This window comes from Ips typographus, linkage group LG6, assembly GCF_016097725.1.
Source record: "Ips typographus isolate SLU linkage group LG6, UJ_Ityp_2.0, whole genome shotgun sequence".
NCBI classification, from domain to species: domain Eukaryota; kingdom Metazoa; phylum Arthropoda; class Insecta; order Coleoptera; family Curculionidae; genus Ips; species Ips typographus.
The window spans coordinates 4,492,369-4,519,982 of NC_138427.1; the positions used below are offsets into that span (position 1 = coordinate 4,492,369).

The 27,614-nt window shown below is 32.8% G+C and overlaps 1 long non-coding RNA gene across 1 annotated transcript; it reads right to left on the minus strand.

Moving 5' to 3' along the window:
• Positions 1–8,435: 8,435 nt before the first annotated feature.
• LOC145730445 (uncharacterized) lies at positions 8,436–24,229 on the minus strand. The gene is made up of 6 exons (XR_014178620.1): positions 24,094–24,229; positions 14,334–14,468; positions 11,778–12,085; positions 10,414–10,531; positions 9,481–9,575; positions 8,436–9,426 (listed from the first exon to the last, which is right to left on the minus strand). It is a non-coding gene; the product is annotated as an uncharacterized LOC145730445 (long non-coding RNA).
• Between the last annotated feature and the right edge of the window lie 3,385 nt (positions 24,230–27,614).

A 27,614-nucleotide genomic window follows, 5' to 3' on the forward strand; every position in this document is an offset into this window, starting at 1 on the left:
TGGATTCACAAAGGCATCCAAAATTATACATGTAAGCGGTTGGATGTTGTATTAATTATAACCAGCGGATAATTATGACTTTTGTACTCTGAAAACATCTTTTTTTTTTAGTTTGCGGAAATATCAGCCGACGGCTATATAATGAATTATATTTGTATTATCTTATGTAACGTTATTTTTTAATCACTTTTGGTTGATTGTTTTTTTTAAGATTTGTTTTTATAAAATTTGGTATTGGAAATCAAAATTTTAGATTAAACAGAAAACGTTGCACTTCTGCAGGAAAAACAACATATTTGAATAAAATAATAAGTTGTGCTGTATTTTTTGTGTTTATTTTCCGAAATATTGACATTGATTAGATGTCAGCTTAGAACCTCTCATTTACCTTTTCACTGCTCACGTATGTAAAAACCTAGCTTAATTAATAATTTTTTACAATTTCACTAGAATGTTGTAAAATGCCAGTAGCTACAAACTTAGTAACTGCCAAAGTTTTTTTTTGTAAATTGCCACTACTTCCGAAACCATTTTTAACATTAGTAAAGAAGTATCAATACATAATTCAGAGTTATCTGGAAATCCCAGAGACCTGATACAATCCAGAGACTTTTTCGAGTTATCAAAGATGTCTAGAATAATCTTAAAACTTTTATTTAACTCTAATAATAAAGTGTTTCATTAAAAACTACAAATTCCCAACATTAGAGATGACTGTATTTTTTTTCTTTTAAACTTTTTAACCCTACAAATATATGTTTTAAGATGACAGTTGCTTCTCTAGTACTTCAACCAACAACAAATGGCACTTTAAATATAGTTAGTGCAATTTTAAATTTTTAAAGATATTTGGAAATGCAGGAGATTATCACAGATATAATACAGAAATGTTGTTACTTCTAATTTTTAATATATCACCACACCATTGATGTGTCATTATTATCGTTCTGGTTAAAGAAAGTAAAAACAAAACAAGTCAACAAAGTCTGCTAGACATTTTTCAAACTTGATTATGTACGAATTAAATATGGATATCCAATTATTGTAGATTGTCTAAAATCAGTCTCACTTACAGGATAAATTAGACTTAATTAAAGTTTTCAACGTATTTAGTAATGTTAAAAAAATCCTAGCTAACATTTTAATCTTAACGATAAAATAGGGTGTTATATTACCTTAACATATTCTATTGTTATCTATGGTAAGCCTTTAAGGTTTAAAACCATCGTGTAAGCAAACAAAAACCTGCACTTCCTCCTCACAGCGTGACTTGAAAACAGCAATCAAATAAAAAAATGTAGTTTGATACTCAAATATAACAAAATTCTTTGTAAATTAACGGTTTAGTATAATATTAAACTGTAGAAAATCTAAATCAAAAAACTTAATTAAAAACAAATTGCTCTGTTTTAATTATTTTAACATCAAACAAAGGTATAATAGAGAATCGTAATTTATTTTCAAATGGCAGGTAGGTATTCGCAAAATATCACGAATTGAAAAGAAACAAAAATTGGCCGTTTTGGCTTTGTTTCTGTTTTCTGTTTAGTAAAGATTTTTATGATCAATGCGATTTTTGGTATTTTAAGAATGCAGAATAGAAATTTGAATTTTGGGCAACATAATTTGTTTTAATTAGTTAAGCTTACTATACAAAACTGAATTGATGTCCAGGGTGATTGATTGATTTTAGTAAAAAAGTGCATAATACAAATTTTGTAGATATTAAAAGTTACCCAAAAACATAATTCTGTTATGAACATAAGTCGTTCTAAAACTGAATTTTAGAGTTTATAAGTCAACATGTTGATTTTATTGGAAACTATTCTTCAGGAATCGTTTTATAAAGAGTGTGAAATCTTTAACAATGAATCCCTTCCCATTCAAATCTTCCAAAAAAAAACGTGAAAGATAACCAATAAAATAGCAAATAACATTATTGTGCTGAAAATTGAATAAATTGTAATTCAGTGATTTAAGTCAGGATAAAGATTTTGTTACTGTATCTGCCAATAATATACAACTTTTTGGTTTTGCTCTGCACATCATTGTATACCTAAATCCACATTTAACTTGATCAATTTAAGAGTTGTTTGTAAAATTACTGTATTCGTACTATAATTAATAAATTAAATGTTGTTTCAAAAAACAATCAATCAATTTAATAACTGCTCTATGCTTGCAAAATTATATCGTAGTATTAGCGTAAAAAATTATAAATTATAACTTGAAATAATCTCCCAATTAAATTTGCCGATCACTAATTACGTAGAATTAAGATTTCCAAGAACATAAACCGAGGGATGCAGTTGACAGTCAACAATCCCTACGTTGGCAATTTCCAATTTCAATTTAATTAAGCCGAAACAAATACCTCGTTTCGAGAATGTATTGCCTCGTCATCATTTCAGAGAAGAATCGTTCACTCGAAAGTTCATCGCTGGTTCCTTTTCGCCCGGTTTCGAGATGTTGCAATTTTATGAAAGCTCCCTCGAGTTACTGCCGGGCTAAGGGAATTGCCAGGACCGGAGTCGATCCAGTTTTTTTGTGTGTTTCCAGGTTCAAAGAGTTTCTAAAACTATGATGTTTTTCAGGTTTGTTGAAACAATGTTATTGGAATGTTCGGTTGGTTTACGGTGATGGAGTGACTGTTAACCGACACGGGATAATTGTTCATTAAAATCTAAGAGAAAAATGTAGTTTTTTTTTGAAAGTTTAATTTAAAGCCAGTTCCATCCCTGGCACTAGAGGGGGGCCCCCAGTTCGCTCCAGAGCAGCCGTCACTCACTCGGAATCGCGGGAGTGATTAATGATTGCAGTCGGGCGGTCGGCGCGCCGCACCGGCTTCAAACAACAAACTTTTCCCAGCCCGACCGAAAAAAATGTTCTCCGACGTAAGGAACGAACGAAAGACTCTTTTCTATCTACCCTTCAAGATTAGAGGCCCCTCGCGTTCCCCGTTTCTGCCGTTTCGCTTGACTGACAGCCCAGTTAAAGAACTTTCTTTATTTTGAATGTGATAATCGCCGCTGTTTTCTAAAGGGAGCTTGATGACAATTTTGCAAAACCAGTTCTTTGTTTTAACTCTCTTCTATTCACACTTCTTCCACTTAGCACAACACCCAAATAGAATATTTCGTGTCAGAACTGTGAAGCAAATAACAAAATGATGACTTGATATTTACTGTCCTATGTACACAATAACTATGGCTTTGTCAATACCACGTAATAACTATTTTTTTATCAAGAATGAGTCTAACCTAATTTTTCCCTTTTCTTCTATCTAATAGCTGATTACAATGACCGTTAACGTTGAAGTCCCCATTAGACTAGCAAAGGTCTACAAATCAAACAATAATCATACTATTCCATCAAAAGTTTTGTTTCTAGTTCTAAGTTTCTAAGTTAATCTGTGTTTCATCAACTTTACATTCATTTATGAATATTCCAAAAACTGTTAATAAGCTATTTGATCTTAATTTTCATCTGCATGAACCCCTAAAGCCCATTTTTAGCATCACTGTTATATGGCGCTTTTGATCTATCCATAAGTTACGTCCCCAGAAAATAACGCCATATTTAAGAACAGACTCCAAGTTTGTACACTACAAAATCCTCAAACTATTCGTATCTTGAAGGTATCTAGAAGTAACCTATATTCCGCAACATTTATCCGCATGTATCAACCTTTGCACATGTTCATCCCAGTTCAAAATTTCATCCATAATATGCCACAAGAAATTTGTACTATGCAAGACTCTAGACTAGTCATTGCCAAGAAGTAAATACTGTAGTTTTTGATTGTTTAGTCCTGAATAGCACGACATTCGTTTTATCATTATGAAACAAGTTTATTTGTACTGTACGAGTAAAACGAGCCAAATTTAGCGTCCAATGTGGTCCCAACAGACGTAGAATGGCTCAAAAGTAACAATTATGCAGACTAGAACAAACGCGGAATCGATCTTTGCCGGTTTTGAGACGAAAGAATACAATTTGGCACAGATTGACCACGAACGAGCCAAATTCAGCGTCCAATGTAGTCCCAGCAGACGTAAAATGGCTCAAAAGTAACAAATATGCATACTAGAACATCAGCGGAATCGATCTTTGCCGGTTTTGAGACGAAATAATACAATTGGGGTTGGGATTGTACTAAAAAGCGCTTTTAATTGGTATAGTTCAATAAATTTGATGGTGTTAATCTTAATTTTTAGACCCTGTGGGCATTTCCATAGTAAATCTTTGAGTCTCTGTAATTTGGTTTGAGAGAAATTGCAAATTTGTAATTATTTTGGAGGTTTCTGGCATTTGCATTTGTAAAGGGATTCTAAAAATCTGAAATGTTCAAAACAATTCTTGGAGCATTTGGCTATAGAGGAAAGTTTTTCAAAGCTCTTAAAATCTGTTGGCGTTTCTAAAATAACCTCACTTGTATATTCATCAGGAATTCATTTTTGGTACTTAGGTACATAATATGCAAAAGACAACATGAATGGTCAGAACAGGCAAGAATAATTACTCAAAAATCTTCTTTTAGCAAATTAATTTTTAATGCAAAAATGAGTCTGGTAATTCTGGTATTCTAATCAGAGAAGATTGAGAAATAATAGTGTTCGTAGGAATACAGGTCAAAAAGAACTTGTTCTGACACTTTTAGGTGGAAGAAAAATCTTACTTTAAGCAGATAGTTAAGTTAGAATTTTAGATAACTAATATTAATATCCAAATTTGTCTCAAATCTCTCTTTTATAGACAGGGTAAAATGTTTATCTTTCATTCCAATAAAACATTTATACAAATTCGTGTATTAATAAAAAAAATAACTGCCCAGTGCTAAAGGTATTGTTATTGGCATTCACAAAAGAACTTGGAAAAACGACTAGTTTAATAGTGAACCTTAAAGCAATATTAAAAAACCATTATATCTGGTGAAATAAAAACGTTTATGATTATTTGATTATTTGCTATTTCAAAAGATTTTTTTTGTGGTAGTAATTAAGTACATTTAATATCGAGACTAGAGATTTCTCGGTAATATTTTTGGTCTTTCAAAGGCATCCAAGCAAAGGCTTTATATTTCACGGCGTTGTTATCAAGTCCATACCAGATGTCCCTTTCTGACCACCTTCGGTGGCATACCATCAATTATTATAACGCTTATCTGAAATCGGGGCAGTCAACATTAAAAACCCAGTTGTACCTTATCAGTACGGAGAACGGGTATTACGGTAGGCGCGGAACACCACTTTAATATACGGGGTACTACCACATAGCAATATTTTAACTTTTAGTTTACCCCTTAGAAAAGCACATACCCTTTCTGGTTTTGTGTCATCACTCTACTGTGTTGACTGAAAATCGTATTCACTGTAGATTTGCAAGTATTTATATTAGTCTGATTAATAGATACAAATTAAGTCAAATAAACTCTTTCTTGGAGTCGCCCTCAGCTGTAACTGATTAATAATCATCCTGATTGATAATCGTGTCACAAAGTATGCATTCTAACCGTGGGGTCCGACCTATCTTTTTTATTAATTAACTACATTAAAGAGTTGACTGCTTGTTTCGAATCTTCTTGAGGGGTAGACCCCAGATAAGAAACTTCCGAAGGGTGTTTCTTTTAAACTTTCAAGCCGCATTCGGCTTTTGTTTGCCGAACCGGATATTTGACTAAATATCAAAACTTATTTAAGGTAAGGTAACCCTGTACGCTGGTTATACCCAATTGCACTACACTTAAGCGCAAGATTAATGATCGGCTAGGCAGAAGACTCAAAAGTGACACGGAAATCTCGGAGAGCGCTTCCAACAACCCGGCAGTATCTTGGGCAACGTTTTGTTTGAACCAGAGAGGTAAAAATTACTTTGAAAAGGTATTTTTTAATTCGTTTGAGAGGTTCTGAAAGTTATTAATGATCAGTTTACCTGATCCGATGGGAAGAAGTCCCTGAATATGCTATGCGAACAAAAGGGGTTTTGCGTCCAGCATTACGTATCCACTCGGGTTTAATCATATTAAAAGCCTTTACTTAGTTCGGTTCTACGTTAATTACTTATTAGGAGCTCTTGGCATAAATAATACATTTTTATATTCTAAATTTGCTTGTGAAGAACTGTGTAAATTAACCAAAACATTTAAAACTAAAATGGAAAAACTAATAGCTAAAGAAAGTTATTTACAGTAACTAGCATTGCATTACGTTTACCACGAGTCACATCAACACATCAAGAGCCGTCCTACTTATCGTACGAGGGTTACAAGGACTATGAAACGCCTTAGAATGAATAATTATTGAAAACATCATCTCTTATTGTAATAATGGTGAAGGTGTTATACGGAATAACTCCTACATTCACCATAAAATTATTTGTATGTATAGAAAAGGATAGGAGACTAGTTTATCTAGTTTAGTTTTAAACAACACAATAGTTAGCCTTAAACGAGGTTTACTTAGGAAAGAACTGTGACAAAGGGAGAAACGACAAACGGCAACTTACAAAACTACTTATGCCAAAATGTCCAAGTAAATTTAAAAAAGTTATCATTAAACTATTTCTTCTGGTAAAATGTGTTGTAGATACTCATATCTGCCATCACATTAATTACATGGCATTTATTTTTTCAACCTTTCAATTAATTGAAAATAATTCTTGTGGGTATGCTGTTCGACAAAGTTACTATACTATACGATGTTATCTATGGACAGTCCTAGAATATCGTCGCGCTTTATTTACTTTATCTTGTTCTGTTCGATGTCACATCCATCACCTATTATTGGTTGTTGGCCTTGCGATGTAGACTTGTATACTTCTGAACATTATATTCACTTTTCTTATTGCGTCTACCTGTCTGGTTCTCATTCACCATACCAAAATGTAATTTTAGGGTTTGTGCCCCATTTTTTTCCACCCCTACCTAGTGGAATTGTAACCCTATAAGTTTGGTCGTTAAGCGTACGTTTTCCACAAGCAACTTTTAGATACTTTCTTTTCTTAGAAAAAGTAACTTCTGCTTTATTTACAAATCAATATAATGATCCACCAGAAGGCACCAACTGCTCACTGCCTTCCTTTATGGTTATTTTGTTTTAAAGTAGCGATTATTGTCCTTTTGCTTAGACCAATTGTTGATGAAGCTATTGTAGATTGTAGCTGTCGGGATGACAATAATTCACTGCAGCCTGAGGCCTATTTTGACCCCCCGTTATAAGGATTTGGTCTGAGTCTAGTTTCACCATAGTTCTTCCTCCAGCTTCAAGGCCTTAATAAAGACAAGCAGCTGAGTCAGTTACAGAGAAGAAATCGCTGCCCTGAGAGGAAACCTGTGAGTGAGCGTAGGTTTCTTTGCTCAGTTTTACAAACTGTTTACTCCTTTCCCGATTGTAACCTCCAAGAAGTTTCTCAGAGTGTGCTAATTCAGTGAGTTGCTCCCAGAGGTTGGCTCTTACGTGTTCCTTCTTCAATTTGAGCTCGTGATTACAGGTGTGATTCCCCAAGCCACAGAAGGGTTATGGTTCTGTAAAAAGAGTCCCGGTCGTTTTTTTAGCCAAAATGTTGGATTTCTCAATTCCCTCAATTCCTCTGTGTCCTAGAACCTTGAGCAAGATGACTTTATTATTTTTGCTTAGTAACCTGCCATACCATATTAGAGCTGACTAGGGTTGAGCTCAGCTCTGTTATGGCTGCTTGACTATCGGTCAAAATTGCAATATTCTGGTTTGTGTGTGAAAGTGTTTGCTAGAGCAAAGTTCTTGTACTTTATGGACCTTGAGAATAGCCTATTTAGATTATTCAGAGTTACGTCTGGGTATGGAATTTCCTGCTTGAAGGATTTTTGTTTAATAAAATTTTAAATAACTACTGCTCAGTAAAATGTTACAAATTATTCTATTCTTCTTAAAGATAATTCCAATCCATGTAAAAAGTGATAGAGGGAGAGATATGTAAGAAAACTTCGCTTTTTTGAATTAACATTTTGATATAAACCCAAACGTAGTTCAAAAAATACAAGCTTAAGGTTTTGAACACTTTTATTTAGAAAAATTACTTGTAGATGTCGCTAAAAATTTCAAGGCAATATTTCAGCATTCATGCTGTTAACAGTTGTTATGTTAGTATGACTACTTATTCATAGAAAGTTCTGCGGATGTTCCTACGATAGGTATATGACAGTTTAGTGTTTTTGTACTTTCAAAAGAGTTTGCAGATAAAACCTCTCATTCAATCAACCTCTCAAAGTATAATTTCATCTTCAGGTGAAAGTTTTTAATTTCGAAAATCAACGATACGCGACACGGCTATGTCACTGTCACAAATTCTTAAATTAAGTAAATTCTAAGACAAATTTGAAGATATTTGAAATAAAACATAATAACAAAACAATACTTGAGTTTAGGTATAACAAGATGGCATATACTAAGCTAACAGCATTTCAGTTAAAAGTTTTATTCCGAAATTAACAATAAAAAGGGTAATTACATTTCTTAATTTGAAAATAACGTAATGTAACACAGGAACATAATATTAGAGGCACAGTCCAATATTACCGTAGTTACACTACTTCAATTTTTCTGGTTTCTACTAAGAACTTAATGTTACACTAGAACTAGATTAAAATTTGTTTTTACTATAACTACTAATACCAATAATATTTGGTAGTTTATTTGATCTCTTCAACCTCCTTAATTCTTCAATTCTGTCTTAATAAAGTGTAGAACTAAGTAAAGAAACAAAGTTTTCTGAATTTGAAAACATTTTAAAAACATGCTAGTTGGTTTTAATGAAACTTAAATTAAAGAACTTAACTTATTAAGTCTGAATTAAGTGAGTGTTACCAATAACTTGTTTTGTAAAAACTAGTCAAAATGCAAACGGGTACAATTGTTAAAGAGTTAGCTACTCCAGTAATTACCGAATTACACATATCGTTTAACTAAATTTACAAAAAATTATTTATATAACAACATTTATGTTTTAAAATTTTTCTTAACAATCAAGAAGTTCTGCGGAGTGTTGGTCAAAGGTCATGCCTTGTTTACTCCATCTTCCAAATGGTTTATCCTCCAACCTCTAGATGGCATCATTGAAGCCAGAACCACAGCATCGAAGAAGTGAACATCCAGATTTGCTTTCTAATCCTTCAGAAGCGTATACTTCCATGTGGTCATTACTGAATTCTTTGACGCTATGCAATAAAAATACTAGTAAGCAGTCACAGCGTATAATTAGTAAACAGAACAATATAAGTAGTTATTTTGTATGTGTTTATATAATTTTAAATTTATGTTGTTCTCACGTTGCTTTGTATGCACCACACAAACCTCTCTAGAACCGAATTTGTCGCCTATTATCAAACAAATTCGGATCTACAGGGTAGATGTAGAGCATTAACGTGGGACCTACCGAAGTAGGTGGCAGAACCTAAAAATAAACTTGATTAGTATCTGTTTGTTGTAGTTTAAAGATAAAAAATACCTTCTGGTGGCTGTTGGCTCAGTTGACTGTTTCATCCATAGACAGCGTTCCAATCTTAGAGACAGTCTTTAGTAGAGCTTCTTTCTGTTTCAGACCTAAAATTAATAGCATTAGTTAATGGCCCCATCAAAAACTCTTAATGTTTTAAAACTCTAATCTAAGTTCCCTAATTAGAAGTTTTACTGCATTGGCAAAATAAGCAAACAATCGTAAACTTCAACAAGTTTCGGGACTAAACCTAATTTACACGTTACCAAGGAAGATGTGTCCAATTACACTCCCGGTAATCGAATAAGTCGAAATTACCTACTACATGTGCGCATTATCTCTAGCGTGGAAAACCGACCCTCGAAATGCGGATTAATTAAATGGCTCAACGCAATTAACTCCATGAACTGTATATGGTGGAGAAACCACTCCGTTTTGGGAGCTGACGAATCACTTTCTATTTTTGGGGACTGCCCCAAATTGCAACACGTAACTTTTGGAGTTTTATATGGAAAGACCAGAAAGCGATGTTCTGTTCCGTTATTAAAAGTAAATTAACGTATGTCATGCAACGTTAAAATTAAAAAAAGTTTGGTATGGCAACTTTCTTAAAAGTTTGTGATTTATTATAGTTACTAAATTATAGTATACTATTCAACGATCTTTTAATGAGAGTCAAAATTATAATATAGGTCACCAAGGGAATTATGGCCATAAACGAATCATTATTAACGAAATAATAATTTAATTCTGTACTTCTACCATGATAATCACCATCACGCAAAAACAGTGTTATTCATTTGGATGGATTTCAAGTGGGATTCATCATAATTAACAAATTTTTTTGTATGTGAATCACTGGGATGAATGATATGGTGGTCATATTTTCTTTAGGTGCAAATAGTGAATAAGATTGGGTAGTAATGGACAAATTATCACACTAACCTGTTATTAATTAATTGCTGTCCAATTTCTAATTCTTTATGGGTGATGTCGAATTGCAGTAACATCCAAAGTCGTCAGTTGTGGTTTCAAGCTCGATCCTTCAGAATTATGCATCAACCTGAAATTCATATGCAAACATTAGAATTGTGTCGATTCTAGTTTAAAATCTATATTCAGTAAAACTGAACGTGCATTACCATTATCTGTAATTAAAAATGTATTGTAATAGATTTTTTAAGAAATTTACTAAATTAGTACGTTTATAGTTATTCAGAACGCATTTTTGCTTTCCTTTATAGCTGCAGTAGGTACATAATAACAAAAGATCCATCTAAAAGTGTTTTTAAAAGGGTAATTATAATTAAATAAACTGTTTTGCCTTTTATAAATACTAGAATAGGAAGAAATCATATCACAACAATTCAATTAGTTTGAAAGTATTTCTGCATCCTGTAATTTTGTTATTGCAATGTTGTTTGTCACACGTCGTTTCCTTCTGCTTTTTTATTTTATTGAAAACAAATATTATAGAGTATTTGAGAAACTTTGGAAAAAAAATGTTTGCTCGAAATTAATAAGACTGACCAAAGCTTGTATTTTCATTACATAATTAACATTACTTTCACTTTCAAAATTTTTACATTAAATCAAAGGACTGATGTTAAAATAAAAACAATTTCTTCTATTCAATATATGGCAAAAGTCGCAATTGTGCAGAAAATATTTTAGATCGATAGAGCAAGTCCGATTGCTCACACATTTTCATATTTGCACAACGACCCAATTTCCAGGGTTTTAACCTCTAACAACATGCGTATTATGGTTTAATGTTATTTGCAGATTTGAATCAAAATTACAGACTGTTATAAAGCAAGAAGTCGTCAGCATCATGAAAGTAATTCTGTTGCAATAAATGTAATTAAATGTTAAGAAAGTAATATTTTATTAGTTTGGAACAGAATTCTTTAAGTTCTATTATAAAATTACAAGTTGCATTTTAATGCTCCAGTAAAGAAAGAGGTTGTGAAATTGTTTATATAATTATCAATATTTAATTAAAACTAGACCCACGTTTTTATGAAAACCAAATATCTACTAGAATGTTTCTAATAACACACTTAAAACAGACAATTTCAATTATTGTGAGAAAAAGTGCTCAAAAGTACCAGAAGGTGAAAGCATTTCTATTTATTCAACACTAAATCAGAAAGCGTCACCTCCCCTTTTGAAAGGAAAAACCCTACACAAGTCACTACTCAAAAAACTGAAAGGGCAAAATGAAGAAAATCATAAAACCTTTTTAAAAAAGCCAGAAAACCAACAATTTGTCTAATACAGGCGGATAACTAAAAGATGATCCTTACCTAGCTGCCAATCTCAATAAAGCTTCCGTCAGCACCGAAAACAGGATTCGAGTTGTCGACATCTCACTTTTTCACAGTGGCACCGCATTCCGATGACAAGAAGGGGCAGCAACGAGACTGGGGCGCCCTTGCTCCAAACCGGCCTCCCCCTTTCCCCCACGCCCCGAATTCAGCCCCGCTATCCTCCACTCTGGCCTCGATCGATTTTCCCACGCCCTGATTTTCGATGCGCGGGGTGAGTTGCTCCATTGCAAATTTCCTCCTTCAAAGAAGGGCGACGAGGCCCTTTTCAAGGGGTTGTGATTGCCCTAAAAGAGATTCTCGTTTTAGGGAACGTGTTTTATGCTGATTTTTTACATAACGGGAGAAGTGCTGTTCAGCCGCAATTTTGTTTAAAATTCATTTTTATTTCAGTCTAAAATGAAGGCAAAAGTCGTTCTACAAAAAAGGTTATTATAAAAAATTATGAAATAATCACTCTGTTAAGTGCAAAATCTTGAAATATCTATTATGGCTGAATGTAAGAACCAAAAAATGTATTAGAAATTACCATCAAAATAATAAATTTGACAAATCGCAATAATGGCCCAAGAAGACGTACATTTGTTCCTTTTAGTTCAGTTGTTTCTTTTAGTCATATCTTTGCTTTTCTGTTATTATTAAAGTGTGTCCACTTAAGATGTACCTTCACTCTTGTTATTAACTACATCTACATTAAGAAATTTCATAAATTGACATTTATAACTGAATAGAAAAAAATTAATAATTAAGGGAATTTTTTGTATTTAATTTAGATGTCCAGTCAGATTATGACAAGAGATTAACATTCATAAAAGAGAATTGTAGAGTCAGTAATTTGATGTCCTTGCGAATATTTTGTTCATGTTTATGGTCTAAACAATATAGGAACTCTGGTAAATAGTAACACTGATAAACTCAGTGACGTTGAGAGTGATGATGGAAGTAACAGGAGCATGGATAGCAATAATGAGTTTAGTGATGAAAAAAAGAGAAGTTTTGTTCCTGAAGCGAAAGTTGCTCCGCACTTTGCTAGTAGTTTCCATGACATTGAAGATTCTTTCAGACAATTTGATTGTAGTGGTTTATACCCAATCCAAAAATGGATAACATAACTGGAAGATATGGCTCAATTTCTTGGGTAGATTAATCTGGAAGTCGCTAACTGGCCTTACTAAACTATTTATACAGAGGAAAGGGGCTCTTGGACAACGCTGAAAACTACACTTAAAAACAAATTTGCTTCTCAGATAAACAGTGCTCAGTTACATCAAATGCATTCAGCCCGCAAAACGAAGTGGAATGAGTCTTTTTAAGCTGAAAGGAATAAGGTGAAGTTATATGGTGCCAGAAGTTTATCTGTTTCCAAAGGAAAGCATAGTAATTTTTCTGAAATAAAGCAAAATTTAACACAAGGCAGGGAAACTGATAAACTCACTAGAACACCAAGTACATCAAATGGCCGTGGACACTATCCTGCTCATACTAGATTTAAAAATGGTTCTAAAACTTTAGATGGTCATTCTAATAAAGACTGTTATAATTGTGGAGCTAGAGGACATAGACAAACTATGACAAACGGAAGTGTAACAAATAAATGCAATCTCTAGTTCAGTTCAAAAAATGTTATTACATTCAAGATACGACTATGACGGTGACAGGCTTCGAAAATCATCCAACCAATCATCCAAAGTTTTCGTTTCACTGCTTAATTACAATTAATAATTATAATTACAAGCAACGCCCAAAAACGTCTTGAATTAAACTTTTTACCATTTACTTACAATTAGAAGAAAGCTAAAAATACATGTTTTTACTAGGTTTCTCAACAATTAACTGGCAACACAATAGAATTATTAATTTTTGTGTTACCAATTATTATAGACACTTCTCATATTATGTGGTCTACACGCAACCATTAAACGTATCTGCTAATTAACCGAGATCGAAGATGTAGGTGAAAAATTGCTTATTGGTGTTAATAATTTAAATGTGTAAAATGGCATGCAGATGGCGTTCCGTACGTCTTATATGTATTTAGAAAATTGAGATAAGTTGTCCGACAAAAATTGAATAAACCTTTTACGGCAGGCAAATTTAAATTTTATTCCAAATGTGCTCTAATAATGGAACATATTGTTTTTAGCACAGTGAAGGATACTTGATTTACTTAACTATTCAAGATTTGGTAATAAGACAAAAGTGATGACAGATTCGAAAAATTAACACTATTATAAGACTCCTGGAAACTTGGGACTGAATGTTTCATACTAACTGAATAGTGATTTGAGTTCCAAATATTATTGATTTACAAGAAGCTCAAAGTTACAGGAAACTAATCTAAAGTAAAGTTGTTAACATTTTTCAGCTAAAAGCTTTCCTTGAAAACACACCCTCATTTGTTCGACCTTAAAAGCTGTCATCAAACTTCCAAGCACCTGGTGCTTTTACAGCTGACATCAATTTTTCAGACTAGAACAGCCCTACAAGACTACGGTGTAAGAACTAAGAATACCATATTCCATGTTATGGACGAACCTATATTTCCCGTTTAAATCCCCATTCACACTGCACGACAATATGGCCCGTCTAATCTCGGCAACGTATGTAAGGGCAGTCGTCGGTTCCATTTTGCCTGCCCCGGCATTGTCCCTTTAGGGTCGTTGAAACCATCTGAAAAGAGAATCGGTAATACAGTTTCACAGACAGGGAATCGGATTAGGGCGTGGTTTTTTTCAGGCCAAAAGTTCAATAATATTGCGTCAAAACTTTTTTACTTAAGTTAATAAAAATTGTAGGGTTGAAAATTAATAAGCTAGCCGGCTTGCACGTAGGGTCTTATCAAGATTTTGCAGTGGATTCGGTTGGAACGAATACGCATTGTCTGTGAAAATATGCCAGTAATCAAATACTGAGCCAGGTGTTGGCAAGGGCTTTTTTTAAACATTCCTAATTAATGTGTATCAGCTGGCAAGGCAACCGCGGTATTATCAGATCGTATTTTAAGTTGGTTAAACGGTTTTTTGAAGGAAAATTCGACAAAATTTTATAAATAAGTTAACTTGAAATTTTATACTGTGTCTGGTCAAAATTGAAAATCAGTAAACTTGTCTAAAACGTTAATAGGGATTTTGCACCAACCTCATTTTTGATTGAAACTTTTCTTAACCTTAGTGAGAATATTTAGAAACGTGCCGATAGCAAATTCACCAAAAAAAAAGTATTAAAAAAGACGTCATGCGAAAACGATTCCTACGTCACGAGGCACGTCCTGTCGCCTCGAATTCCTACTCAGCGAATTTGCTATTAATTCCTTGTTGTCTTGGATGCAACCTAGCTTATGTTTTATACTTGATTCATTTTTGTAATGTTTTGAATGTATTATCTTAATAAAAAAAGTTTACGTTTTCAAGTTGTCAGAGACCTTTTCAGTTGTTGTAAACTTTATAAAAATTGTTTAAAATGGGCAAAAGCTTTAAAATACTATTGAAAACGTCCTAAAAATGTTCAGCAGACTATACAAGTTTTCTAAATATTAGAAAATTCGTTTTTAAATACTATTGAAAACCTCCTTACATCTACGAAGATCCTAAAAAAAGAGATCTTCTGTACGTTAAAAATGTGAGCTTCTAAAAAACTTTTCTTAGTTTAATGTCAAATTAACTGACACCATTTAGTATTGACAAACCATTTTCCTTCAATAATAATTGAGAAACAATCAAAGGGAGAATTAATAATTACACTAAAGCAGACAAAATCACGAGCGCTAAACGCGGCCGAACTGAAACGTGCCTCGTGACGTAACACGGAACTTAGACCAAAACTCGTCGTTTTGGTGCCCTTGGTTTGCATTTGAACTTGCTGATAAATGTCGCCTTGTCAGAAATAGAAAAAACTTAGCAGAACAGTTTTTCATATGTAATTAATTTGCACAACACCTTTTTGATACAGAAACAGTGTACCTACTAGAGTAAGTTGAAAAGTTGAGTAAAATGTGTTTGTTTAAAAATAATTCTACATATTCTTAATCATAATCTAACTGTTACCAGACAGATGCTAGCAAGAAATAAAATTTGCAAAAACTAACTCTGGTGGTCTGATATCTTATAAGTGTACCATTAAGGTATTCGGCCCCACACGTTAAAATAATTTATTGCCGCCTTTAATAAACATTATCAAGGTATCATTGACCAGTTTGGATTCTTCTAGGCCATAAAAGTGCTTACCCACTTACCAAGTAAATGCAAACACCAGTCAGACGTGAAACAAATGATAGTTGCATGTCACGGCAAGAAGCAATTCTGCCACGACCTACCTCAACCTGAACCCAAGATTAATGATGTCGTTTGTACTACACGTGCTTTGGCCTTTTTTCCACGGTACATTCTTAAATCTGCATGTCGATGGTCACAGCCAAAACCATATAGATCAGCGAAAATATCGTGTATCGCGTTTAAGGTCACGGTCATTCTGAATTCTTCAATAAAACTGATCATCTGGACTGGTAATAATGAAATTCAAGTAGTCAAAGTCAACGACCTGATAACTAAAATTTACGAGCAATAAAAACTTAGACAAGGGCCCATCGAAAAATTGCGGATGGGCGAAACTGCTTTGTTAGAGCAACAGCTGGCAGTTATAGGGATTTATGTCACGCCAAATGGCCCTACAAACGTAAAAGCCGAGTTAGGGAAAGTGCTGCCATTATTTTCTAATTAGATTTGCAAGAGTTATAATACAGCCTAGAAATAGGCAAGTCATAAATATTCCAGCGTCAACAGGTTCAACAAGCACTTTAATATTAAGCCTAGAACTTATGGAAATTTGGTTTATTTTTTATGCTACTGGAAAAAGTGTAATTGTCAGAAAAGGTTACAGAACGAATTTTGCTAAAATATACGAAATTTTCAGAAAATACGTGTTTCAATAAATGGCTTTGGTATAAATTATTTATGTGAGATAATTTTCTAATACCAAAAAAACCAAGAAAGAACAGAAAAAAAGCATTTAAAAGGAGCAGAAGAGAAAAATTACTTAAAATTTAGTGGCCATATTATTATTTGCTTTTTTATTGACATGTAAAAGTTATTTTTTAGGAGTAGGTAAGTTTCTTTGAGTTTATGGGAAATATTTTAAAATATTTAATTACCTTTTTTACTTTCTCTGAAGTCTAATTTTACAATGGAATAAGTTAAAGTCTTATGTACCTACAGTTTAAAGAGCAAAACAAAGTAAGATTAGGTTGGAACGAAAACAACATATTTACAGAAGTCATTTACAATATCGTACACCACAAGTATTTATCTATTTTCTGTTTAAATCCAAGCGTTTTAGATTGAGAAATAACGACTACTTACATCTCAAAATATAATACCTATTTCTAAGACACTAATAAAAGAAGAAATTAAGAAATAGGAAAAAAAAATAATAGACAGGAAAACGAGAAGTTAAATTTTAGACATCAAAATATGAAAACCACCAGGTATCCTATAAAAAAATGTCACACATATCCAGAAAATAAAAAGTAGATGAAGTAAAGAAAAAAGAAAAGTAGAGGAGAAAAAGAAAAGGAGAAAAGTATAAAAAAATTATGACAATAACTTTGATAACATTTTAACACCAAATTTCTGCAATTTTTTTTATTCATTTTCTGACCTACGAACTAGAAATAAATGTCCAATGGTTAATAATTTTAAAGTTAAATGAAAGAATTTACTACTAACTCGTAGAATTCTTAAGGAAAGTAGTGGAAAAAGTGGTCCTGCTTGGTACATTATTTTACGTAATATTTTCAAGCTTTATTCTAATTTTTGTACAAAAAAAAATAGTTATTTGCGCAACTAGGGAGGAAAGTGCATCTGCAAGATTTCAAAGTTCAACGGTGCAAAAAGCAGTTTACTCCAGAGTTGCGCATTTAATTTTTTGTTTTATGAGAAAAAGCAGCAGTCAAATACTATTTTAATACCTGGCTGAAAAAGAAGATGTTGTTACTAAAGATATGTTTGTCAATTTGTCAAGAAAGTGACAAACTGTCTTTAGACAGTGTGACTTTTACTGGTAGCAATTTTCCTCCCTAAGGAGGAAAATTCTTTCAGTTTGTCTGGTGGCACTTTTACTTCCTCCCCCTGCTCCATCTCTCAAATGAGTGAGGAAAATTTTATTTTCTATAGGAGTCGTAGTCCTCTTTTTAGTCTTTTCTAAAACTGCAAACTTTCGAAACTCATCCAGATTATTAACTGGCTACTGGTACTCTTTTTTAAAATTACTTTTGTGACATGACAATTTGCAACATTCTGTCCAATTTTAGAACCTATGTTGATGTTTAAAGTTTTAATATGATATCACATACTTTCAAATTAGATAGTTTGTAAGTATTTATTTCTGCTGTAAATAATGTGAACTAAATATCAAACAAACACTAATTTGTAATTCGTCGTGAAAAGAAAATTTGTGCCCATTACTGAACACGTCTATGAATGTTCTCAGCCTTTATACTATGAAAGCCAAACATCTAATTAATCCACTTAAAGCGATCAAATAAAAAAAAAACACTATAAAACGCTAAATCGATCTTTCACTAATGTTTGTCACGAACCAAAAGGAGGACAGTGGGTGTAAAAGCATCAGCAATACTAGAATGCGTTGTTATGTTGAAGTTTTATTTATTTTGGTCCGAAATTGATGTCAAATACCGCGACAGTGAGGTCATTGTTATTTTCGTGGAACGGGAATCCCAAAGTAAATTGGCCAGTGCCGGCGATTCCATAATTGCATTGTTTTCTTTTTTATGAAAATGTCCATATGTTGACATTGGAAGTACTAAGTGTGTGTTTTTTAGGGCTAAAATCACAACAACATAACGGTATTGTGGCGATAGAGACGTGGACGGCTCAATTAAGGTCAACTAACAAGCTTATTAATTTTTATTGAGTTTTTTTATGTTTGGCCAAGCGATAGAAGTGTAATTGTAATTCAGCGAGGAATTTTTTAATTGCATTTTCCGCACGGATGATAACAAATTAATAATTATTTCATACATGCTTCAAGTTGGATCTCTAACCGGAATTTTTAATTTAATTAAGAAACTGGTTCTCTCGGTTGGGTTGTTGACAACAAGCAATATCATACCTTTTATGTTTTGACACCGGTTTGTTGAACGACCTGTTTTTTATGTTTTTAATTTTTGGAAATTTCATCTCTGTTATGCTGATTAAATGTTAATACAAGTTGTTGTAAATTAGAGCGTTGATATATATAAAGAAGTAGGTAAAAAGGAAATACTCAATCGGATGGACAGTTGAGTTTTACAGACTATTTTTTCTAAAATTAATTAGAAATGCATAGGTACTAAATTTTAGAGAAAAAATTGATTTTTGGCATTCATGTTTACATACCAGTTTTGATGCCTGGCAGCTGCACCGATTTAACTTTGCCTTTCATACTGATAAAGACCTTTTGAAATGTTTTAATATCAAATGTCAGTACAAACCACAAAAATCTCACGCTTAAAATTGACTGTGTGTATTTCATATTTTACGGTATGATTAGCTGTGATTAGTCCGTGATTTCATATCGGTTGTTATCTGCAATAATTACTAGTTTACTAGTTCTTTCAGCTGATAAGAAAATAGGATACATCTTTGTACGCTGTAGAAGTAGAACAAGACAATTACCTATACACTAAAACTGATACATATCTTCCAATAAATACTTGGTTTCTTTCAGTGAAGAAAATACATTGCTTCCATAATGACCAAAAGAAGAAAAATGCATCATCTACAGTTTTTTACACATGAGACCATTAAACCTACTCAAGTTTATATTGAAAAACATGTTTGTTTTAGTGTAAAGAAATTATCTATGGTAGATTTTCCAGCTTAAAGGGTCTGCCATTCACCTTCTATGTTCGTGTATTATTTTCTATTGTGTTGAAATATTGATCACAATTATTTATATCTCCTTTTTTATGAAGATTCTGGGAAACTTCTTCGGGAAGTGAATTAAGCTTGAGCTTTGATTGAATGAGCAAATTTCAGTCCCACAGTTTAACAGTTCTCCCGGAATATTTCCTGGTGATGGAGCAATGACCCAGCTGACAACATTGCGATGAAAGTTTATGATATATCCTACAACCCAACTTTTTTGTCGTTACTTGATCTTGGTTGTTATTTGTCGTGCACAGTTATAGATTTGTGGATAATACTGTTAATAGATTCTGCAGTGCAACCTAAATCATGGTTACAAAAACAGCAACAAAACGTTTCGACGAATTATGTCAATGATTTTTCGGTTCTCAACCTGTTGTTGGATGACATTCTACTGGTCCAAACCGTGAGATATAAATTTCTCTTATTTCAGACAACCTATACATCAATCTCATGGCAATAATCTCACAGCTTTCCTAAATATAAGATTCCTGCTCTAATTAGTCAGCGTACCTCTCTACTTTGGTCTGTACTCATCTTCTCAAGAATGAGCTTTCTGTACTTTTTGTTACGCATTTTTTCTTATTGGTTGTTCGTCTTGTCACTAATCATTTTGAATTGTGTGTCTTGGTATTCGAATTTGTCACTTATATTCTTTGAACATAGGTGCTTGTGGTAAGTTGTTTATCCCACCATCTTGAGGGTTTTTCTTTTTCTATTCATGGAATAATACTTCCAGTGCGGCTGAATGTAAGCATCCCTGAAATGATTACTACTTACTAGGTACTAAATTGGGACTAAAGTAGAAAACTTAAAACAGGCAGAAAGATTGGACAAAAAAACTCTAAAAAAATCATAGTTTGACTAAAACCGGGTTTAAAGTTATTCATATTCTTAACGACATGTATACTATTTTTGACTAGAACCTCTGATAGTTGTAACTTTTTTGCTTTCGAAAAAACTGAAACTACCAAAATTCAGGTAAATTTGGTGCAGTTTAGGGTGACTTGCCTTTTTTTAACAAAAGCAGAATAACAGTCAAAACGACCCTAATAAATTTCAGTTCGCCGTAAATCACCCAATTGACTTTCTGGCTTTCAGAGCAAATGTGTTAAGGAAATCGAGCTAAATCACGTAAAAACCGATTCCCATACTGTTTGCAACCAATGCAAGCAATAAAGTTTCAAATAATCGAAGAAATACTTTTAAAAAACCCTGATTGAATGGTTTTATGTGGCAGCTAAGTAATATTTCATTACTATTTAAAATAATTATAAACAATGAAATCATCTCATAGGTCTAACTAGCAGAGATTTTGAGATATTACTTACTTCAATTTAGGAATTACTTGTATTGCAAACTTGCAGAATCACGCAACTGTTATGACTGTTATATTTAGCTCTTTTTGGACAACTTTGAGTATTATCCGTTATAACTGGAACAAAATAATGTAGTTTCAATTCAGAGAAATTGTTGTAGTAATTTTTAAGCAAAACATTAACCCAGGTTTAAAAATATCTGATTCAAACTTATTTGATTTCTATTTGCATCCTGTAGTTAATGCAGAAACCCGCTTTATCAATCAACTTTGAATTAAAATTGCTTTGCACTAATCAACTGTTACTAAGCTTTTTCTAGATAAATACTCCCTTTCTTATTGATTTTTTTTAGTGAATTTATCAATAAATTTTGTAGCATTCAACTGGGCAAAAAAAAACATTCAGCTTCCTCATAAACCACACAACCATCTTCGTGCAGCAAAGATCGATCTCCGCACTCCATTGTGCCATTTTAGGGGATGCAATAATGGCAACATTGCGCAAACTCCGTCAACCCCCAGGCCGATCAATAGCGAAATTCTAATTTGCATTTTGATTTGCTTATGTAAAGTAAATTGTCCACGGCAGGGAGACGACGACGGTCTCGTGGATGGGCCGCTTTAATTTTGGGGGGCGCAAATTAGCGGGTGCTCGGGGCTGCTACCGTTATTATGTTGTGCAGAGCGAGGGATGCGATGATTAAAATACGTTTAGCCAGAGAGGGAAAATGAGACGTAAAGTTTGCAGCCTCACTGCATTTAAATATTGATTCGGTCGGCTTTTACTCTACTACCAGCCATGGCTAAGTATTACAGTGATAAAGACTAAATTAATTCTATCCTCGTGGATCGATTTGACCTTAAACTTTGGTTTCTATAATTTACATAGTAAATGATATGCTGAAATTCGAGAAATGTGCTATGTCAAAAGTATATTTTGCACATATTTGAAATTCGTGACAATGTAATAAAATAACCTAATAATACACACAATTAGTTGCATTTTTGTTTTTCGTTTTATTAAGAAACTGATTTGGTAACACTTTTATATTGATTGGAAAAACTTGGTAATTTCACAGCAATACTATTAATTAATCATTAAACGTTTTTAATAGCGGATGTTATCAATATATTACGTTAAATTGCCTCCTATTAATATATCGTCAACAACTTGACCAATGCATTTTAAACCATCTGTACAGAAAAAAACTCGTTATTTAGAGTAAAGTAGGTTTCAGATTGAATAAAGAATATCAGTAATTATAGACATTATAGAGATTGTCCAATCTAAGACACACTGGACAGTGTTCAGTTTTCAGTTGGAAAGTTTTGGATTTATGACTCTGCATACTGTATTTTTACGTCTTCTTTACCATATTTTTATAAAATAATAGTTCTAAGTGTTAGTTCTGTAACTTGCTGGTTTTTATGACTTTTTAGATTTTTAATTTTTGTGCTTAGTTTTCAATTACTATAATACGACACAAATTTCATAAGAACTTCACTAAAACTGAAGTAGGAATGTGCAAGTCGTTTTGCTCTATACTAAATCCGTTGAAGAGAAGCTATGACTTTCCAAAATGTCTATATTGGTGCATATTCAAGAAACTAAACGTGATACAGGTTTGATTAAAAAAATGTGTGAAGTTTTATGGTCCTATAGAACTGTGTAAAATATTTTCCAAATTCCATCGTTGTCGCATCTATATGAAATCAGTGACAAAAACGGATTTTTAGTCGACAACTTTAGTAACTGCCATTATTAAATTTTGTTATTCGATACGTTCGATCTCTAAATATTGTTGTTTTCGAGATAATAGCGATGAAACATTAGAATTTTCAATATCTGGAAAGGCCGCAAAACGGTATGCATTTGCAACCTTTTGCAACTATTTTACTTTTTTGAGCTCTCCGTTATGGTGTAATTTTAAAAATTTTGAGTATGATTTGGGTTTTTTGAAAATTACTCAACACTGGTCAGGACAAAATTGGTCTAGTAGAAGCAAAAACTAGCATCAGTCAGTATAAGGTTGTCAAACAAAAATCCATTGTTGTCACTAATGATTTTGTGTAGATGCGGCAACCCTGTATGAATTTTATTATTACTCAGTATCTCAAAACCAGTTAATAGCCATATATGTTACATCTATAACCAATACCGTTGATCGTGAAATTTATTAATAAATGTAGCATGATTTATAGGTTTAAGACATTTTTTAATCGTTTTGTTTGGGGCACTCTGTATAAAAAATATGTTTTGCCCTATCCCAACTCTCTCAGAGTATTACTCTAAAAAGTTGTTTTACTCTGCCAAAATTTGTGAATCAAAGTGTATTCTGCACAGCCGGTACAAATTTAAACATAAATGAAAACGACAAATTAATAAATAATTATCAAATTTTCAACACTCATACATAAATTCAGTTTAATTACCAATTAGTTTGTTATTTTTTTTGCAATAGCAGTTATTTCTAAATAATAACATTACATATCCGTGTCAGCAACTTCTGTCATAAAGCAGACCACACCTCATCATTAACGTTCCATTGCGGTTGAATTATTTATTGGTAATAAGTAAGGATAATTGCAAGTATATTGATACTATAATAATTTTAGAATTTAACATTTGTAACAGCTATTTTATTCATTACAATTATTGTGTGGTTAGAATGTTTAAATTTTGATTTAGTGATAAAATAAAAACACTATAACAGTTATTATAATCTACGTTAATGAGTTTATATTGGTTTACTAATGCTGGTTTTCATAGTATTATTAATTATACTGTCAATGCATTATACCTAACTAAAGTGCAGCTTGGAGATGCGCACTGACTCACATATATGAAAAACAAACCTTTTTTACCTCATTTTACAATAAATTGTTCTTTTGCACAAAGTTAATTACATACAAAAAGCACTAATTGATTTTAATTAAAAGTACTTGAGGAACTTATGGTAAAACCTTTTTTGGCGGGCGTCGATGCTACTACCTTAATTTGGGTGGCTCCGGCATTTGCGGGTCTAACCTTCCAAAAACTACAGTACCAACTTACCACATGAAACTGCCATTATATCACTACAACAATCACACTCGATTTAATAATTAAAAATAGTAAAAAAAGTGCAAAATTTGGTAAAAAGCAGCGCTGAAACGGCGCTACGAGGACCGCGTTTCGACTTCGAATAAGCAACTGTGGGTGCGCAAAGCGAGATCCGTTGGCACCGATGCCGGCCCGACCAGCTCGAAACCATTAACATAAATTATTTGGGAGACAGTTAATATTGGGTCATAAACCGGGACCCTTTTTCTAGTTTCGAACCCCCGGGGGCCTTCGATTTCGAATGAGAACGCTCTTTTTCTGCAAACCGTTTTCAATGCCTTTTTGAGCGTCTCACAATCACCGGTGACATTTCATAATTTGTTCAAAAATTCACAAAAAGAGACTGAAGGATAATTTTGTCAAAATCATTCTTTGTAATCCACTTTTATAAAATAAAAAATTTTAAATCAAAACTCCTTCAGTAAACGCGGGAGCCAGGAAGCCCAATTCAAAATTACGTCATAGGAAGAGACCTTTACGCAGCTGTCATGTCAGACATTGATCCATATTTTGCCTGCCCTCTCTAAGGGATCAGATTTAATACCGCCTTTTTAATAATGGCCCGCCGACCGTTATTATGATCAAAGTTCTCTTTTTCACTCTGTATTCTGTCGATTTGCTTCCTAATGCCCAATCTGTCAAATTGACTCAAACACAAGTTCAATCTCCTACCTTTTTTCAATTAAACTATAGTACCATTTGACCCAAAAAAAATCATCTGTGTGTCCCATACATTAACTATTACATGCTTTGATGGCGGATAGAACAAACGATTTCAAAGATACTTTAGGATCCACATAAGTTGTGATTTGATTGTGACAGATCGTGTGCAGAAGAATATTTTCAGTTGAGTAAATTATTACTAATGACAGATTACACCAACTTATCTAAGATCAGCTTAAAACTATGTTTGGTTTTGACTGTGACATTTTGCCCTTCATCCTTCACAATCAAAACAAAACTCTACACTACTATTTCAACTGCAACACAGCAAACCTTAGAACCTTTGATTGTTTTGTTGTATTTAAATTTTATTTTTTGTTTGCGTTTGAGTTTTAGTTTTAAAAATCCCTATACTTCTTGACATACAAGTGAATTTTATTAAAACAATCAACATAGCAAAAACAACGCGTTGTATCATATAACTGCTTTTTAGAGCAAACATTTCTGTGCTCAGGGTTAATGATTAGGAGGTTATTTCGAATTCATAACTATAACGCAGTAGAATTCTACTTGAAAATGGTGGAATATTTTGTGGAATTGAACAACCAAGTAGATATAGGAGCTAGAACAAAAAAAGATGGAAACAGATCTAAGGAAACGACATGATGGTTTGCTCTAAAATAAACCTTAGCATGAGATAGATCTATATGTGTAAGTACTTGTCCACATCTATATGTGAATAGTGTCAAAAATAAACAACAATTCAACTTTTAAGGAAAACGAACATAGCAACAACAATTCTTCTTCAAATACTTGTAGGTACAAACAACCACAATCAATAATATATTATTCCTCTATTATTTTGTTTGTTTCTATTTTTCCTTTCACTCTCTTGTTTTTAGAGCACTTGATTTTTTTCTCTTTCCTATTCCCTTTCTTTCCTCTTTTTTTTCCACTCTTTTTCATTTTGTTACTATAGGTTTGCCTATTTATTTTTTATTACATTTCTGCTTTATGTAGATTTTTCTCTGTCGTCTTTATTATCTTTCTTTGACTCTCTTTGCCCTTCCTCTTATTTCTGACTTCCTACTCTTTCCTTCTTAACCATCTCGCATTTTTCTCTCTTTCCACATTTTCTTTTACTTCATTTTTTTTCTGTTATATTTAGATTTGTCCTGCCTATTTGTTTGTTAGCGTTTTCCTTTTTGCATGTACTGCCTTTCACTAACTTTATGAGCTTTAATTACTTTTTTCTTCACTCTGTTTATGTTATTCCCGTCCTGTCTGTTTTTAATTTTCTCGTCCTTTTCCCTTTCACTATTCGCTCCATCTATATCTCTCCGTCCATCATTAACTCACATTGTTTTCCTTTTGGATGTGTTTGTACTATTTTGTTCTTTTTCCTTCCACTCATTCAACGCTTTCTTAAATTTTACCCAGGCTGGTCCAATTGCTCTGGGCCATTATAACTGATTCAAGATAAACCTGTATAAGAATACGTTTATTATGCAAATTTGGTATTGAGGTATTTGGGCAAGTAAAAACCAGCATTTTTTATGTACTCCTGTCTGAATGGTGAAGTGGACTATGCTCTTTTGCAATTTGTTTGCGATTGTTTGCTATTTTTTGTTAATTGATGTAAGACGTAAAACAGAAAATTATTAGTGTTTAATTTCTTCAGAACTTTGTACTTTAATTTTGATTTCGCTTATTTTGATGAACGTTTTAGTGAGTCAATATCTATACAAAATAGGAATGAAGATTAATCTTGTCCATATCAGTGATACATTTTTTTGGTAGAATTTCAGAAAGGTCCACACCTTGTCTGTAAATCTTCAATTCAGATTCATCACTGATAATATCAATGCCTAAATAAATTACTATGAACAAGAACTAAAGGGACAATGAACAAGAAATAAAATGCTGAAGGGAAAAGCCAGAGCAGTTTTTAACAAAATGAGAGCCATTTTCAAGCCACAACATATCTCTCAAAACAAAAGTAGAAGCCGGGACGCTGACCGGCCACCACAAAAAAAATTAAAGCATTTGAGATGTGGTTGTATAGAAGAATCCTTAAGATACAATAAACAGTCCGCATAATAAACAGGAAAGCCAACATTCGAAACGGATAGGCACCCGAAGAAGAAATAAATTACACATAAGACATCTTTATTTTAAAAATGCAACAATTACATGAAAGCACAATTTTAAAGAGCTCTCTAAAATAATAATGAGATAGCTAAAGTAGTGACATCTAACAGTTTCAAGTAAATTCACATTACTCATAATCTTAAATTTCTTTATTTTGACGCTCTTGTGTTACAGAATGGTTACAGTTGTAGAAGAATATTAAACAAGATGGTAAAGTACCTAGGTACTTATTATAAATAGAGAACATTTTTTATTTTTAATAATTACAAAGGTTTTTTTAAAGAATAAAAAAAAACTAGAGTCCCAAATTATTTTAGTTGTTTCGTCAAAGTAGATTAGAACTGAACTGATATTAGTAAAATACTATTTGCTGCAGTAAATAATTGATGATTATTGGTCTATTTGCTGAAGAGATGGTCGGTCTATGATGCTGAAACATTATTAATTAAGAAAGTGTGTTAACATACCTATAGTTACTTAGTTGTTGTGCAACCAAGTAATACGGCAAAACCGGTCAGATGTTTGGGATGGGAATGTAGTTACTTGTTACAAATTAAAAACAACTGAACTTTCTTAAACAACTACTTTAAATAAAGAGGAATAAGATATCAGTTACGTCAAATATACAATTGACTTTACACACAATTCTGTTTACGTTA